Source organism: Amblyomma americanum, chromosome 1, assembly GCF_052857255.1.
Source record: "Amblyomma americanum isolate KBUSLIRL-KWMA chromosome 1, ASM5285725v1, whole genome shotgun sequence".
Classification (NCBI taxonomy): Eukaryota; Metazoa; Arthropoda; class Arachnida; order Ixodida; family Ixodidae; genus Amblyomma; species Amblyomma americanum.
The window spans coordinates 18195146-18213789 of NC_135497.1; the positions used below are offsets into that span (position 1 = coordinate 18195146).

An 18644-nucleotide genomic window follows, 5' to 3' on the forward strand; every position below is an offset into this window, starting at 1 on the left:
ACAGTATTTTTTCGTTATGCATCAAGCCATGCATATATATACTTGTACAGTTTCCGCGCCATTCACATGCCGCCCCCTCCAACCCCGCACGTAGCGAACCAAAAATTCAGCCCGATGCCCTTAGTCTTTAATGCCCTGACTAATGGGTAAACCCAATTTCCTTTTACGAGTTTTCTATCACGTTTTTGCTAAATCTTTTCCCAAAAGCCAATCTGAATGAATGACGCCCTGTTGAACTAAATTCGTAGTAAAGATGTAAAAAGGTTCTTCCTTCTTCCTTCGAGGTGCTCGCTTAGTTGGCATTGGAGGTATAGCCGACAGCCAGATTATGGACGATCGATGACAGGCAGAGGAAACTGGACATTTATAACACTTGAAAAACTCTGCACAAACAACTATACACAGAAACAACAGGGGCTGCACACACAGCTACCAAAGCTGACACAAATTAACGCTCGAGCTCCAAGCTCGCTCTTCACGGCTTGCCGAAAGCCGGGGTCTGCCTGCTGCGCTGCGCGAAGCCTCACCAAAAACCGCATAAATAACCCACTTCGAAACTTCCAGAAACGCGCTGGAAGGGAGAGAAGGCATTGCAGGCTCTATTTCGATGGAGGCGAAAGGCTGGAGGCCTGTGTACAGTGCTACGCCAGTGCATGTTAAAGAACCACAGCTGGTCGAAATCATTCGGAGAACTGCACAACCCACCCCTCATAGCCTGAGTCTCTTTCGAGCATTAAGCCTCATAAAACTGTGAAATCAACAAGGTATCCCAAGTGTTTTGGCAATATCACTGGACAACGAATGCAGAATATCGATAGTGTTACTATCGATAGTCGTACTATCGACAGTCTTAATATCGATAGTCTTATTGTCGGCAGTCTCACCATCAATATAGTCTCACTATCAATAGCCTCGCTATGGATAATACTATCGATAGTTTTTTCACTATCGATTATTCTATCGATAGTCTACCGATAGTGTATCGATAGTAGCACTATCGATAGTTTTTTTACACTATCGATAGCTCCAAGAAAACTATTGATACTATCGATAGTAAATTTTCCGATAGTTTTGCATCACTACTCGACAGTCGCTTAGCTCGACCCCCTAGCGTATACATGAGCCCGACAACCGCTTTTCATCGCGACAGCCTACTCGACCCGACTTTTGTCGGGCTCATGAAAAAGGCACGACCGGCAGCAATGCCGCGCTGGTGGCACTTAGTGGCACTGGTCCCGTGGCGCCATCCATCAACACGGCCAGCAACCACTTCTTCGACGTGGTGTTCGACGGAGCGGCGAGCCGAGGCGAAAGTCCCACGTTCTGTGTAGCACATACAGGTATACCTCATGTCTTCGGCGAGCGCTGTTCGCGCGGGTCGCCACGCAACGAAAGCCAAAAAAAAAAAAAAAGGAAAGCTGCCGATGAAGGATGCTACGACAATAAATCGACGATGATGATAATAAACCGACATTCATCACCGATGATTCGTTCATCGGCGAGGATAAAAGTATATAAATTGCAGATAGTTTTAAAATACTTGGAATTATTTTCACACAACTTATGCTTTGGCACACACACATAGAATCAATATAGGGCAAGTTATCTCGTGTAGTTCGTATGGTGGTACAGCTGAAGACTCTTCTACCTTACAGAACAAATGCTCTTGTTTATAGCACCCTCTTTTTTCTGCGCTATATTATTGTCTGCTCGTTTGGGGCACCACATCAAGTACGAATCTTGAGAAGATGCATATACGGCAGAAAAAAATTGTTTGAGCACTTTTCAACTTACCTCACAGCGCCCACACAGGAGACTTATTACCGAAAATAAATATAATACCCGTGTTTAACCTCTATGTTTACAAGTCAAATCAAGCTTTCAAGCGGAAGGTAAAAGAAAATTTAAAGTTTCTTCATGAATTATCTATCTTACCACGAACACACTGTCTTACTTCACAAGATAGACGGAACAGTGGAAGGTGGTCACTCAGCGAACCAATTATTCTACAGAAAAATATCATACACCCTACCAACACTTTTGAATGCTTTTCGAAAATCGGGTCCTGATTTTTATACATCTGATGTACGAGCATTACGTGAACTTTTTGTCACTCATTCTTTCGTAAATAATTGAAGAGAATATTTCATGTAATTTGTGTTTTTTTTGCTTTATTTTTGTGCATATCTCATATGAAGTCAATTGCTATGTATGTCTATTTCCTGCTCAATCGTTGATTACCTTGTAAAGGAAGCTGCGGGCTGTAGTTAAGTCGCTTGCCTCTAAAGCGACTTTCACCCGCATCACTGATATAAATAAAGAAATTATTATTATTATCATTACTCTGGTGCGCCTATCAATGACTACGCTGCGGCCTTTCCTGCTGTGCATTTCGTGCTTACAATTGCTCTCGACAGCAGGATAGTTTGTGAATTTTTATTCGCCGCTATAAGGACGGCGCCGACTTGAATCGTATTCCGAGCAATGGATCAGCTGCGACGGCGTTTTTTGCGGAGCCGAATTTGCGAGGGCACCGGCGAGGAGTGCGGCGCTCGTCTTGGCGTGTTGCAACCGGAGGAGAGGGACACTGTCACGTGAGCGCAGGCGCATGCGCGCCGGCCGCCCCCTCGAGGGGTGCATCGATTGCGCGCGCCGCCTCGCTGGGCGCATGGCTTCGGCTCCCGGCGAGGAGCGAGCAGGTAGGGTCGGCCTCGCGACTGATGAAGGGAGCCCCGCACCGTGATGCCCGCGCGCTGTCTGTCGTAGAGCCACTGGTCGGCACGCCTGGTCGGCTGTAGCAGCGCGACAGCCCAGTGTTGGCTCGCCAAGGTGAGAGCACGCCTCCACTTCTGCGGTGCCGGCGGACGCCCCTGCGGTGCCGGCGGAAGCTGTCACTCTCGGCGAGAGCGCTGCATTTGCGCTGCAGTGCTCTCGCGAGTTCCCTTGGCTTTATTTCCCCACGGCACGCTGCACGTACTAGCTTGCTCGGGTCAAGTGCTGCCATATCCCGCTGCGTACACTGTTTGGCTCCAGAATAAGGAACTCTTGGCTTTGGACGTGTGTCAGTTGTTTCACAGGGGCATGAGCTGTGACAACCCAGGCCTCACGCTTGCCCAATATCCAGTGCACGTCTAGGGGTGCCGCCTGTTGCTGGTTTTAGCTGGCGTGGATTATTCGCCACTTCTTGATATTCACAGTTATGGGGATTTATTTCATGCCAAACGTACCATAAAGTGTGCGCTACAATGTTTATTTCCCTCTGTAAAATGTTTAAGTCGATTGCTCAATTAAAAAAAATTTTCTTTTACTGTTCGAAAAAAAAAACGATTTTCTGCGCACTGCTTCAACGTCGGAGAAGTGTCAGGTGCGTGTTTTACAATGAAAATTGCGAACAAATTGTTCATGCACTGGCGGCTGCAATCTGGCTTGAATGATTCCAGAAATAATGATCTGTGTCGTACAGGAGATTGGTTGATTATATCCTTGTTCAAATTCGAGTGCGGTCTCTGAGATTCGTATAATTCCACCCCCCCCCCCCCCCCCCCCCGTGCCGGTAACGTTGTATTCACTGCAAACTAAATATTGTACCAAAATATTTTACGAGACGAAAATTGGAATATGCAAAATAATCGTCAGACAAAAAAAAAAAGAACTTCCGAAATAACACGAAGATCGAGCTGCATGTTCAGTCAGTTGATAAATTCATAGTAAAGCGCCTCGGGTAAAAATATTGGTAAGGCCCGATCACTACCGTTCGCAAACGATTAATTATAGGTAAGCTTGTTGTTTTGTTGTCAAGGAGAAACGGATTTTACGTTTCTGCATTTCTGTACCTTTCTAGGAAAACTTACAGTAATTTTAAAGCGTACACCTGTGCTTGGGTAACAGTCCTTAACCGCACGGCGCGCCAAGTCCATGTGGTATACTCTTTGTGCTGCCATGAAGTCGAGATCCTCGAAAATGAGCGAATGGTGCGAGACGTGAGCAGCAAGGCAAGATCGGAGAAGGTTGAAGCTGCGCATCCGTATACTCGGCTCTCTTCTGCGATCCCGTAACTCGGTCAGAGCCAGTTGCCGCGCATTGACGCATCGCTCACTTCCAGGTTGCCCACTGTGCGCGGAATTTTTGCCGTGAGCAATTTGCAGTGAGGGTTGGTTCGCATGTAACGAACCTACATGTTGCACTTCAAGCAGGAATATCGCCTGCCAAAGCGGCTCTTTCTCCTTTGTACAGTTGGGGCTTGGGCAGGCGGGGTTAGCCTTACAGTGAACATGTCGGCAACTGCTAGACATGTGTCGCATGCATAGTTTGAACGTAATGCCTACCACTGCCCCAAATCGGCAGTGTCCTCTGGGAATTTCAAAACTAGCTTTGGTACCGCCACCTAGTTGGTTTTAGGTTACGAGTGAGGGTTGTGGTTTTTTGTCAGCGGTGAAAGTACACCGAAGCCACTTCGAATGGAAAAAGCGCCTCCCGTCGGGAGTGCCCCGAGGGAGCCCCTCTTTCGAGCCCCGTTGTTCGGTCCCCACCTCCCCCGAAACGCGATGCTCCGTCGGCTGCAGCCACTCGCTTGAAAGATTATTTCGTACCAGCAGCGATTAAAGTTTGCCGACAATGCCGAAGCGCATCGCTCGCCCTTGCAGGGCTCATGAGTAGCCAACAGTCACGTTTTCCCATCACTGCAGGTGTTGATCCTTGCTACTCAATGCACACACACAAGAGAACAGGGCACACACGTGTGTGAGCTTATTTTCTTGTGTCTGCGGAGTGGGGTGCATGTCTTAGCCCTGATGCCAGAAGCGGCTTTTCGATTTCGCGCTGTCACCGTGACTCGCAAGGCTTGCGCCACTCTTCCGGCAAGCTGTATGCGCTAGCCTCTTCCTCAGTCAATCGAATAGCGCTTTTTCGGCACCAATACGCCGCCTGTGAGGGCCGGTAATGCGTATACTCTCAACTCTCCGAATAATTCGCACAAAGAAGCTTTAACGTTTTTAAACTGGTTCCTCTTACGTTCCAGATAAACTGAGATTTTTAAAAATATTTTTACTGCAGAAATGCTGATTTTAGCCTCCCTTATCCCTTCCCTTACGGCGCGGTTCAGGTGTCCAACGATATATGAGACAGATACTGCGCCATTTCCTTTCCCCAAAAAGCCAATTATTATTATTATTATTAGCCGGATCACTCAGTGATAAGTGGAGTACAGAATTTTTGTTATTTGTGTTTTGTATTTTATGTGGAACACGGGGCCCATTTACGTTGTCGACGCGAGCTAATGTGGAACGCGGAGTTTTTTGAACATATTTCGATCCGCTTAAAAAAAATACGTGGATCCCCGTTCCAGGTTATCTCTTCTGTCTCTCATTCTCTCCACTTCCGACTCACTCCTGTCGACCGAGGCGCCATGATTGCTTTGTCTGATGGAGGCAGTGGTTCGTAGCGTTGTGTTTATCGCGTTCTATGACACGCGGCATTGTTTTGTGTGTTATGTCGTGATGCAACAGAAGTGACGCGTGACTTTTTTTGCGCTTCCAAATACTTTATCACGCACCTAAAGCTCGTAGTGTGAGCTCGTTCATCGGCGAACCCCACGTTGACGCTCTCCCTTCTCGGAGACGCGCGCCATATTGGGCGCCTAACGCTGGCGCCGTCAGCCATGGGGCCTACGGACTGGCCGTGCGAAGTTGCGGCCTGTGTTTATTGTGAGAAGTTCGCGTTCCTCCTCGCTCTTGAAAGCGTTCGCCGCCGATCCCGCACTGTCGCTTTCAAGCGGCAGCATATCTTCGACGTCAAGTCACGGTGCCATCGCTCCCGGGAGGTCGTCGTTGAGGCCTCACTGCGGCGAGTTCCTCTCGCGCGCCCACTGCCTCGGCCTGGCTCGGCGTTCCCGTGCGCCTCGAATTTCTCCCTGACTCGGGCAATGCGGCTGAGGCCCAAAGGCACCGGCGAGTCGCGAAGGAGACGCGTCTGGTCGACTCCGGACGGGCTCCGAGCGACATGAAGTGTTCACACAGGCGAGTTTGCGACTCTCTTCCCGAGACCTCTCCTTCCGGACGAGAATTGGCGGGAGAGGAGAGGCGCCGCTCGTGTGCCCTCTTCCCCGTCAGCTGGAACATGGCGGTGTGAGCGAAACAACCATGCTCAAGCGTAAGGCTGCTTTGGAAGCCCAGAAAGCTGTAGTGCACCAACAACGAAGCCGGGGGTGCCTGTGCATGCGCCCGTGCTTGCACAGAATACCCCCCAAACTAAATGCTTAAACAGCTATCGCTGAATCTCGCGTTACATAGTCGTAACCGTCTTGTGCGTTCTTCTTCCTACCTTTTCCACGTGCGTCTCACGCGTGGAGGAAGGAAAGAACTCGGGATAGGTGGTTACGTCACATTTTTTGAAGCCACTCTCCCGCCTCCCCTATTCCCCCTCCCCTACTTGGCCGCAGTCTTGGCGCGCTTGCGCATGCGCAGAAGACAAAGTTGCAGACGACGGCGCTGCGCCTAGCGTTATTTGCTGTGCCGTCGGCCAAAGACTCCCAGTAGTCCTTGAGAAAGCGCGTGATTTTCGGCACACTTTTTGGCGCGCACCTCAGATAACATGGAGGATAGTGAGGGCCTGTCCTGAGCTTTCCTTCCTTCATGGTCGCACGCACGTTTTGGCCCTCCCGGACGCAGCGCTCGGTATGATGGCTCACACCGTCCACTTTGCGTTGGATGCGCGCCCAACGGTGCGAGCATTGGTACACAACATGATCTTAGGAGCGCCGGAAACGCAAGGTATGTGTTCATTTGACTAATTTCGCGGTATCTGCGCTGACTCGCACAGATGTGAGCACGGAGCAGTTGCGAACGCGGCGCCGCCGCTGCAGGCGTCTCGTGTGTGGACAGCAAGGCAGTTTCTTTTTTTTAAATCAGCATTAATCACTCACGAAGTGAACAGGTCTAATTAGTGTGGAAAGCAAGAGGACGACTGCTTCTTCACGCGCTGTCGTTCTGCTCGTATTTTTCACTCTACTGCCTGTATGTTGCGGGACAAAGTATACTTTAATCAAGGCAGGAATAATGGAGGCTGCGTGTTAGTAAGCAGAAGTGCAGTTAATTCAGCGAGCTCTGCCACAGTATGGTGCGCAGGGAAGCGGCTGTCAGCCGCGTAGACGAAGGGTTTCATCAATATGCGCAAACGTTGGTGTGAAATCAAAATTCTATAATTGGACCTTATGTCGACTGATTTCGAACGTTATTGCATTTCAGACCTATATGGCGTTTGTTCAACGAGTTCGGCCCGTCAGGTTGGGCCAGCACCCAGTCAAGGGGAGATTATGCTCTCGTAGCGAGCAATAAAAACTCGCAGTAAACTCTGTCGAATGAAGTGAAGTGCTATGTATTGCTGAAGACCTCAAGCGGCAGTAAACTGTGCAGCAAGCATTTTACATGTACAGCCACGGTCAAAAATACGCGGCCCACGGCTCCGGCGCAAGGAGCGGCTGCGGGGCCGCACCGCGGCGCTGCTACCTGCGTCGGCCGCTCAGTGCGAGGGTGTAGAGAGTGACGACAAAGCTTCGCCCTCACTCTTCCCTGAGCACGCCACACGGCTGATGAATGTTAAGTGCAGCGTTCAACTGTTTCGCGGCTGACGGTCCGTACGAAAGAGAGCTCTGCAAAGCGTGCTGCGTGTGACTTTCATCGCCAACTCGGATATCTCGTATTCCCTATGCACAGACTGGCTGCGGCAGGCGCGCGTTCTGCAGTTCGACTAAGCGCGTCTGCCTGCGACGCGTCCGAGTTCGCTTCGAATTCCATACTTACGCGCGTCTCGCGTTCGTGTACGCCGCACTCCAGCGCTTGGTCGGGTTAACTCTAATTAGTAGCTGGAGCTCGCTCCTTTAAAATTGTTAATTCAAAGCTAGAAAAAATCTAAGCACGTTCCTGCTGCAACGAAATTACGAGTAGCACACCACCAGAAACAAAACAGGCCTTCACCGAGTTCACAGACCGGGGTCCTGACGCGACAATAACTTGTTCTGCGCTATTTCTTGAGCACCGTAATGCCCTTGCACCAAGGCTCACCACGCATGGGCGCGCGGGACATACGAGAGCGAAGCAGAATCGAGGCGGCAACGGCGAACCGCGCGCACTCCCCTTCAGCAGAACGCCGCACTTGACAATTATCAGTCGTGTTGCGTCCCCAGGAGAGAGTGAGGGCGAAGCTTTGTCGTCACTCTGTGCACCCTCGCAGCCAGTGACCGACGTAGCCCGACGGAGGTAGCAGCGCCGTGGTGCGGCCCCGCAGCCGCTCCTTGCACCGGAGCCGTGGGCCGCGTATTTTTGACCGCGGCTGTACATGTTTATGCATATCTAGTGCTATGGAATTATTTCATTTGCAATCATGCTTCATACATATTATTTTTTTTTTCAGAACAATCTCAAGGCCCGAAAGCTCATCGAAAGTTGTAGCCTTGGTGGATCTTAATCGCACACTGCTGTTTTGGAACTGCTATACAGTGGGAACTGCAGTATACTACACATAAACTATACTGATGTGTTTTTCATGTTTGCAGGCCGTGGTTGTGAGTGGACAGTAGGCGAAACAAAGCTATTGTTAGCTTATTATGAGCAGTATTTTGCACGAGTGGGGTCCATGAAAAAGTTTCGCTACAAAAAGAAAATGTTCTCAAAAATTTGTTCCAACCTGAAGGAAGCTCGTGGAGTGGTGTGGACGGCAGAGCAGTGTATCACGCGCTACAATACTGTAATGAAGCAAAAAAAGAACCGCTTAAGCGCAAAACATCAGATAGGGTAGCTCCCCAGCACCTGTGCCTTTTGAGGACGAAGTTGAAAAAATACGCTGGCTTGATGACAGCTTGCAGTCAGCAGAGCTACGCGACAGCTATGGTGTGATTTTGAAAAAAAAAAAAACGAGACACAAGCCCTCCTACTTAAAGCTATCACCCAAAGACGACACTGTTGGCCATTCCAATGAACCTGCCAGTGTGTTGGAAGACTGGACGCCACAGGCCTCTGCTGAGAACCAGGGAAGCAGCAAGACGAGTGCACGAGCACAAAGCTTGTTTTTTATTGCGAAAGCAATGCTACGCCAGGTCTAACCGCCCGTCGCGTATGCCGTGCTCCCCCCAGAGCCGGCGCTGCGCTTGGCAGGTGGTGTGACGCCAGCTCTCTCCGTTGCCATGACGACGCGTGACGTCAGCTTGCTTCCCGCCGCAGCTAGAAGGGACCCGCTCGTCGCGTGTGCCGTGGCCCCCGAGCCGGCGCCGCGCCTAGCAGGTGGTCTCTCCGTTGATATGACGATCTCCTCGCCTTGCGCTCGCTCTGTGGCGGCTTCACTGGGATATATAGCGGTGCGCTACTTGATCAGTCTCGCCATGGAAGTTACCGACGAACAGTCTATATCTGAATCTAGTTGCTCTACTGCCTCGGAACAGTTAAATTCTAAGGCGAAAGCTAAGCAAGCTTTCGCAATTCAACCAGGTTTAATCAGAGCTAAACCACAGCCATTTTTTGACGAAATGGAGCGCCTGAAAAACCTAAAAGAGGAACAGAAGGCGTGAAGAGCAGAGAAGGGTGCATCTTGAAAAAAATAGGCAAAGGTTCAACTTAGGTAAGCCTAAGTAACCAAAGCGAAAGCTTGCTTGGCTAGACTTGGTTGTTGCTTGGTGATCGAAATGGAGCGCCTGCAAAACCTAAAAGAGGAACAGAAGGCGTGAAGAGCAGAGAAAGGTGCATCATGGAAAAAAAGAATAGGCAAAGGTTCAACCCAGCTAAGCCTAAGTAACCAAAGCGAAAGCTTGCTTAGCTAGACTTGGTTGTGGCTTGGTGATCGGATTCGGCCTGTCGTCTTCGCAACCTCTGAGACGCAGTTAGTTCACGAGGTGTCTCGCCTGTGTCACGCTTGACGACTGCCTAAAATTGTCGAGAGCTGCTGCAATCCGTTGGCACTGGCTTTGAGGCAGCGGAGGCTGTCTAGACAAATGTTATTGTGAGACTATAAAAGGAACGAAAAATGAAGTGTCCCTGCCCGTGCCACTAAGTATAACGGGAATAGGATATCTAGACAGAGCGAGCTCACGGCTCCGGCGTAGCGGCGGTTGAGTGACATCATGGTTGTCACGTGTCTAGGCAGACGCAAGCGCTCGGTTTCGGCGGCGGCAGCTGAGTGACGTCATAGCTGTCACGTGGTTTCTCCTCGGTTCAAGGCAACGTTTGTTGAAAGTTAAACTCGCGCACAAGGCGCGCACGGCGAAGTTACTGGGGGGGGGGGGGGGGGGGGAGGGAGTAGTAAAAGCTTTCGCTTTTAAACAAGAGTACAAAGAGCAGCTGAGAAACGAAAGGGCTGCACGACATGAAGAAAAAATGAGGCTATTCAAGCGTGTCTGCGGATTACCCGAGGAGGATGAATAGTTTAGTTGGTTTTGTTGGGGTTTAACGTCCCAAACCAACTTATGCTATGAGAGACGCCGTAGGGAAGGACTCCGAAAATTTCGACTACCTGGGGTTCTTCAACGGGCACTGACATCGCACAGTACATGCACCTCTAGAATTTCGCCTTCGTCGAAATTCGACCGCCGCTTTCGGGATCGAACCCGCGTCTTTCGCGTCAGCAGCCCAGCGCCATAACCACTGAGCCACCGCAGCGGCAAGAGGATGAATAGAACAGAACGGTTGGAGCGGTTGGGATATGCGCAATATGTGTGAGGTGAATATACAGCGCAAGGCACAAGACAAAGGACAGAAACAGCAAAAAAACTCACACGGACGCCCGTGTCTTAAACTATTTCTGTCTCTTTTTTGTTGTGCCTTGCGCTGTGTATTCACCATGCAGAACCAACTAGCCCGTCAAATCGCTCTAGTAAATGTGTGCAAATAAAACAATTTTATTTTCTACAAAGCTCTGTTCTGCTCCCTCCTTTGTGTTGAGTCTAGTTCTACTGTTAAAAGTGAGAAAAAGTTCACTGTATGTAACAGCAAAGAGCGATTAGAATGAACATAGCTATTTATTTACACCCCTGCTATTTTCAAGAGCTTGTTATCCACTACTAGTGCTTTCGCAGCACTGCTTCAGTCTGAGCAGTCTCGTCCAGGTCATCGGTGCACGACTCTCGATGCCTTGAGGTGTTACAGCATCATTTGATTCGTCTGGCTCCAAGTCTCCATAATCGATGCACAAGTTATGCAGTACTGAACAGGCAATATAATAAACTCATTGAGCCACTCTAGATTACGGAGCTCAAGGTAGGTCAGTTGTCGGACCGTTTTCTTTAGGTTGCTAAAATAGTTTTCTAGTAGCACTCTCGTTGCTAAATTTTTTTGTTGTTGAAATCCCTGTGCGCCTTTGGCAGTGCCCCAAAGTCTCTGAACGGAGTCAGAGGGTCTACGGACTGAGGGGATAGGCCGCATCTCCGAGCAGGTGGCAAGGATCGCCTTCGCACAGTCTGGGGAGTCTGTTTGCAAGTGGTGGCAGCCTGAAGATTCGAGAGTCATGAATTTTGCTGGAGCATGCAGTGGAGGTGTCTACAAATAGTCTTTTGTGGTCACAGACAACTTTAAGGGTTAATGAAAGGTAATCGTGCCTGTTGCAATAGCTGGAAGCGACCTTGTTGTCTTGACGTAAGAGCCGTCTATGCATGCAACTTCAGGGGTTCTAGAAACCTGACGGGATAGAAGTGAAATAATGTTGAAGCCACTGACCCTTGCTGAAACTCGTTCTATTGCAAAAAATATACCAGAACCTGTGGGACTAATTTGTTTAAAAGAAATGTTAATACCAACATTCTGAAATTCACTGGACAACTTTACTATGTCGGATGGAAATTTCACCACCGATGGGGCCGTGGTGACGAGGAAGGCAGCCACCCGTATCGGGATTCTGTGTACTGAGCTTTCTGATAAAGCGGCTTGTCACCTCCGTCGTGGTGGTTTTATTGACCGCATACCTGTAAATATTTAACGACAATGATTAGCAGGGAACAAAAGAATACCAGGCTGGAATGCAATGCTTCTGCTATGCAACTTATTAAAGCAGAATAGAATTGCGGTCTTTCCTTTTTAAATATTTTTTGCGAGGCTAAAAACTCGAACGTTTGATATCTCAGTTGGTACAAATATAATGTATGGAGCTCCTGTGAACAGCAGCGGTGCCATTACAGGAATATGGTATAAACGTTAACAATGTTTACGCACTGTTTCAATGCGCAAGCAATTATGCACCAACCATGGAAGCACTTAACGAAGAAGAACGGCCAACGAAACAGACGCCCAGCGGCATTAGTCTGCAACTCAAGCGGGACGCCAGCCAGGGAAATATCTCTTGGGCGGCCAATGTCTCACGGGTAGAGTGCGGGTAGGTCGCTGCCTAATCTACGTCTCGTCATGGTGACAGACTGGACCGCTATACCCCGGCCCCCGAACAACTCATTCTGGACGAGGTGCAGCACGCTTAACTCTCGCATCTCGGGTTCGCCGTACAGCCATGATTGTTTGACGGACACGCAGGCGAAGCAGCGAATCTCGCAATCAGTTGCACCGCTACAGGGCGCGACAGCCGGAAGTGCCTGCGGAACTAGAGAACAAAGGATCTCACAAAAATGTTCTTTTTTTTACATGTCCACTAGAGCCAACGAGCTTTACGGTACCTCGTCGTCCAAGTAGTGCAGAACGCGACGAAATGAGCACTCCAGGCCTCTTGGCAGGCAGGCGGAACATCCCACCAGATGCCCGTTTGTACTTCGCGCTCGCCGTCCGTCTCGGAAGACTCATCACTGCCGGACTCTGAGCTCGCGGTGTCCGAGTCGGAACTGCCCTTCCATAAAGAAAAATAAGTGCCGCACGGCGCGAAGCAAGGCCCCTGTCGTCCATTGCTGCCTACTGGAAAGTGCCCAGATCACCGCGCAGCGACGACAGGAAGGAAGCGGCCGCAGCCGGCCACAGCTGGCCGCGACAGGAAGTAGACGCGGGGGGAAGGAAAACATCACGCTGGGTTCCGGTCATATCGGCCGGTTTCGGCGGAGAAAATATCGCTGCTCCACGAAGCAATCCGGGATCTACGCCTGATCCCGATCTGCCGTTGGAACAGACAACTCGCGCTCCCATTTTGCCATTGTGAAACGATCGATCCAAACAGAGCAGGACAACTTGATCCGGAACTACCATTGGAGTTCAACATCAGTCACACCCGAAGAACTAACCGAGGTGGTCCCGGGGATGAAAATGAATTATTGGTATTTATCAAACTCCGGAAAGGTGGCGCTGCTTCTGCGAGGCCGCGCTAAGCACGCGTGGCGGGGGCTGCGAATGGGGGCCTTGTCCCAGTTTCCCGCTGAGTTCCCCCGGTGGGACGCAAAGCCCTGAAGGTTGGGGAGGATGACCGGGCACGCATGCAGTGGGTGTGGCAGGCATAGAGCGACTGCGGGGATGGGGGAAGGCAATTTGTCCCATCGGGGCGGGAATCAGTCCCGAGAACGGCATTGAGGACGACAGGGCGAAGACGCCCTCGGCTAGACAGTGTTGTGCCGTGTGCATCTTCCGTTACTTAACGGGAGGGCAGAAGCGACCGGCAGAAATTCCGAGGTAGAGTGAAAGAGCTGACTTAGTATTACTTCGTTCTGAGCCAGTTGGTCCATGGCTTCCGTAAATAACAAATCTCGCCGAATCAGGGGACGAGACTGACGGTACAAGTGCAAACTTCGAACAGAGTTCAAAATTTGCGCATGCCCAGTCAGCTTCGTCTCCATGTGTTCGCCTTGTAACTGCGCCATTTGTTCCTAGTGGAAGAAAGAAAAGGCGCTGCGAGGCCTGCCAGCTCAGTTCCGAGCCTCCCTTTAACCAAGTCAAACGAACGTTTAAAAATCCGCGATGTTATGAAGGACAGAGACTGAGAATATGAAATTGTAATGCTCTTTCGAAATCGAACACAACTGAAAAAGTTGGAATGTTGAATGCAGCAGCTTTGCAAATGACCACCTGACTTGCATTGCATTGTACTCCCACGCCATTGGGGACAATACAGAATAAAAAAGTTTTTCAGTGGTCGAGGGGTGGCGTTCCCAGCTCACGACTTAAGGGACAGCGGTTCGTGTGCCAGCTCGACCGTTTTTCTTTACGGCGCAGTTGCTTTTCTTTCTTCAGTGGCACTACGCAATGGGGGTGGAATGACGTGACGACCCTGTAGATCAATGAGGAATTCTGTAGTGACGTCATCATTGTTGCACCGTGTGATTGTTGTGGGATGTTTTAATAAACCTCGCGAGGTCATGTGGTTGTGACGTCACGACCCTCGACTAATCTCGATTTTGCTCGACGCGCCACTGTCAACTATGCCGGTTTCTCCACTGAACGGGACCCTTACCGTTGTTATAACATAAATACAACATGTCAACATGCTCGTGTGCTCCTGTAGGGGACACAACCTGAGTAGACGCTAGGGTGTCTGGATGCGCGCTTTCCTCCGCTTTCAGGGTGGGGACACCCTTTGTATATCGCCCCGCCTTTTCCCTCCCTCGCAGCGGCATGTTGGGTCCCACGCGCCGGTCCTGCGCTGCGCGCTATTCGTGTGGCACGGTTTCTGCGCGGCTGCGTGGCGACTGCAATAATGCAAATGAACTGGAAATAAACAGTACATAGTTGTTTCACTCGTGACAGTGTTGTTTGGGCACTTTTCTGAGGGTATTTTGTGCATGTTCCACTTGCACCGACTACACGACAATCGAAAAGTTGTGACGGACTGCTGTGTTTCCCAGTCACCGGCTGCACTCATAAGGACAGCGGTTGTTTGATCTTCATTGATACTGTTAATATAGACTATATTAGGGTCACCGAATTCCATAGAATTATGCTGCTTTTGTTGTTTTGAACGTAAGGACTGTTCATAAAGCCCCCAGTTTCTCGTGCATGCTAGCAGCGTGCACAATGACCTGCCAAATGTAATACTTTTGCGTAGTTATGGCATGCACTTTTACAACATTCTGTGAAGTGTCTGTCTTATTACTGCACCGTATGTGAAAAATTCCACGTAGTAATGTCAGATGTCTCTTCCAAGTTGTCCGTCGCCTCACTGCTCTGGAGTGAAAAGCTCAGGACACGTCCGAAACCAAATTGGCATATTTTCTGAACTGCCTCCTTTAGTGGCTTGTACCGCAACAAAATAATGACAGCGCGCGCCAAAAAAGAAATAGCAATCGCAGGTCTAACCAGACGGCTGGGCCAACAGTTAACTCCAAAGTAGGCGAGGTAAGGCATGCGAAACGCTTGCTTTCCAGAACAATTTCAGCTGGGGATGGCAGTAAAATGCGCAACTCAGCTTTGAATCCTCATAATTATTAAAATTAGCAGTCATAAAAGGCGCCTTCTCGCATTGATTTCATGGCAAACGAGAAGCTGTTTAAGGCGAATATGCAACTGGAGCTCGAATAAGTAATCCTTATTGTTGGAAAAGTAACCAAAATGTGATGTGGAGTTTTCGGGTCAATAGATTGCACTGGAATATGCTATTATGAAGAACACAGCGCCAAGGGACCCGGGCAGAAGAGAACCAACACATGAGCGCACCGACTGTTCACAACGCGCTGACTTCTCGGCAGATTAGCTGCGAAAGATTGTATACCTCAGAGTAACTAACTCTGATTCACTGTTTAAACAATCTCTGGTACCACTCTGTTTTGGTAGAATACCGAATTTCGTGAATTCCGCGCGGCAGCTGCAGTTTTCTCTTCGAAACGGTGCGCCGCCGCATTGCGCTCAATGCAGCCGAATGAGAGAGTGGGACCCAACATGCCTCCGCCGAGAGCGGTGTTCTGTAGTCTTGACCCTGAAAGCGGCGCTGACCATCGAGGCACCTAGGCGGACGCTAAAGCTCCTTGCGGACGATGGAGTTACTATAAAGCTATATAGTAACTCTAGCGGACGCTAGAGTCACTGCGAACGGCAGCGAACAGCGCCCTCTCCGAGCGACTTCTCGTAATTGATCGGGCAGGACTACTAGCTCCCCTGCTGACTTGTGTGTCTGCACCGCGTGCACGTGGAGGAGGTTGTTTTGCGCGCGTGCGCTCTGCTCTTGGACGCCGTTGTGAAACTTGTTTTGCGCCCGCACTTGTGCTTAAGAGAGAGAGCAGCTCGTGTGAGCGGCGTTATAGGCAAACAACCCAAAAGTGCGCTGTTCTCGTCAAGCCTAGTGTTTGTCGAGGACCTGAATAACCACATGCTATCTAAAAAAATCTAGCCTCCAATACAGAGTTGCCCACACTCTACGTACAGCTTTGGGACGTTGAAATCACAAGCCGTGCACTAACACGACACAGCTTCGATGCGCATCGACGGGGCACGTACCGCTATTACGCGGCCACCCGTGGTCTACATACAGTCCGTGGTCTGTAACCTGCAGAGCCGCACTCCTACCGGGTGTGTACGACACAAGGATAGTTCATATGTGGAATGGCGTCTGCGACTTTCGCCTTCGCAGCTGTACGCGCTGCCAATTTACGCGGCGTCTGCCGAGCAAGTGCATATGTATTGAGGCCCCGCCGGGGCTCGCCGCGAAACTTGTTTCGTCATTACGAGAAGGTCAGCTGCGGCCATGTCAGGCTGGACAGCGAACTTGGGCCCGTAGCTCAGAACCTCCCCGCCGGGCTCTGGGCTGGCCGCCTCCCCAAGGATGGTCACATGGCTCCTAGCCGATGGTGTCTTTTTCGGCGCCAAAGCGCGAAGCCTCGGAAGGATGAGCTGCCACATGTACTCGGTGGAGAAGCTGATGACCCGTTTCCATTCGCAACATAGTCTCCTGGAGCTGCGTGGGCCTGCAGTCTGCAGGACCGTTGCTCGGGGGTGCTGAAAACGGTGAAAACACGCAAATTGGAGTGCCCACTGCGGATCATGGTGTCAGAAAATGCCACTTGTGCTTCCGACAACATCTGAGTAAATTACCGGTTGAAGACCCTTTTCGTGTGGAAAATTCAGAAGAGCTAGGGAAGTTTTTGACGCAAAATGAAACCAAAAAGATGCGCACCTTGTCTGTAGACATCAAAGACCTGTATTATTCAATACGCAGAAAGAATTGATGGATTGTGTCAGTGACACCATTGACAGACTTGGAGCCGTAGCCTTCCAGAACGCATGTGGCGTGGCTGAGGCATCGTTCCTAGACCTGTTGTCTGCCTATCTGAATGCAACGTACTTGTAATGGAATGGAGATCTTTTTCTGCAAAAATAAAAATGTGTATGTATAGGCTCATAGCACCCGCACTAAGCGACATCTGTCTCACTTCTAGAGGCAGCCTTTTAAAACACGGCTTAGAAGACACAAATGTTATACAAGCCTTTGGATTTCTTGACGATTTTAGTGTTTTTAGATTGCGACGAACAGGAAAAGTCTAACCAAGTTTCGTCGGTGCTGTCTACGCTTAATAATGCCCAGTCTCCTCTAATCTTGACGCACGAACTTCCGGGTGGAAATGTTTCAAGATTTTTAGATCTAGAAATTCACTTTTTTTCCGGTCTTGGTTTGCTGGATGCACCGAGAGCGCGCAAACCTTTTCTGCCGTACGAATCAGCTACGTCAAAGTGATTGAACGATCATCCATTGTTCAGTCTTTTCTAACCAATGCATTTAACAAGTCATGTGAGCATCTAATGCAAAGCAGTTTCCATTACCAGATCTGTCGCCTCATAGAGGCGCGATATCCTCATCATGTCATCTCATCTGTCGCCGAAAAAATGTTCAAAAAGTCTAAAGAACCAAAAATTCCAGAGCAACCACAAGCAAGCACCCATAGAACGGTATTTTATTCGTATTTTATTCAAATCGTATTTTATTCACCGCAAGCAATGCGTAGTAACTAATGAATGGCATTCTTCTGTGTTAGGTATTTTTTGGGAGTACCACAGGGTAGTGTACTGGGACCAGTGCTATTTAATATCTATATAGATGACATCAGAAAGGCTAGTGAACTTCCATTTTATATTATTTGTGGATATGATACTAGTCTTTTCTTCCAGTAAAGTGACATTTGTGACCTCATTGCATTTCGCTCATATTGCGCTAAGCAAACTGCTACAGTGGACTAAAGTAAATGGTTTAGAAATTAGTGCCTCAAAGACAAAAGCCATATTATTTGCACTTGTACAAAAAATTGTTCATCGAGATTTTAGCGCGCAGCTCGGTACAGAACAAATAGAATTTGTTAAAGAAGCTAAAACCTTAAGGATAACTTTTAGCGAGCTCTTAAACTGGAATACGCATGTAGACCATGTAGCAGGAAAATTAGCAATAGCTTGAGGTGTGCTGAGTAGATTTAGGCAAGTGCTTCCTGTAAAAATTAAACTTAAGCTCTATAGTGCAATCTTCCTCCCACATATTAATTACTGCAGCTTTATATGGAGAGACACATCTCAGGCAAACATCAGTAATTACACCTTTTACAGAAAAAAAAGGTATTCGCCATATAACAAGTGCCACCTACGACGCGCATAGGAAGGAATTATTTGCCTTGTTTAATGTATTTCCTGTACAGAACTTCCACAAATATAACCTTGTCATTAAGTATAAACAAAGACTAAGATATAACAACACTTTTTTTGAATCCGTGGAATATCAAGAGAACTTTGCAAACACCGCATTTTATCAGGAAAAGAGAATTATGGTCAATCCCG

At 49.2% G+C, this 18644-nt stretch overlaps 1 protein-coding gene across 1 annotated transcript in view; it reads left to right on the plus strand.

The window, feature by feature from the left end:
• Positions 1 to 2609: 2609 nt before the first annotated feature.
• The window catches only part of LOC144131005 (uncharacterized), a 303799-nt gene continuing 287764 nt past the window's right edge, over positions 2610 to 18644 (plus strand). Inside the window, exon 1 of the mRNA XM_077664436.1 lies at positions 2610 to 2829. The gene's annotated coding sequence lies outside the window, so the exon portion shown is untranslated. The remainder of the gene's footprint in view (positions 2830 to 18644) is intronic.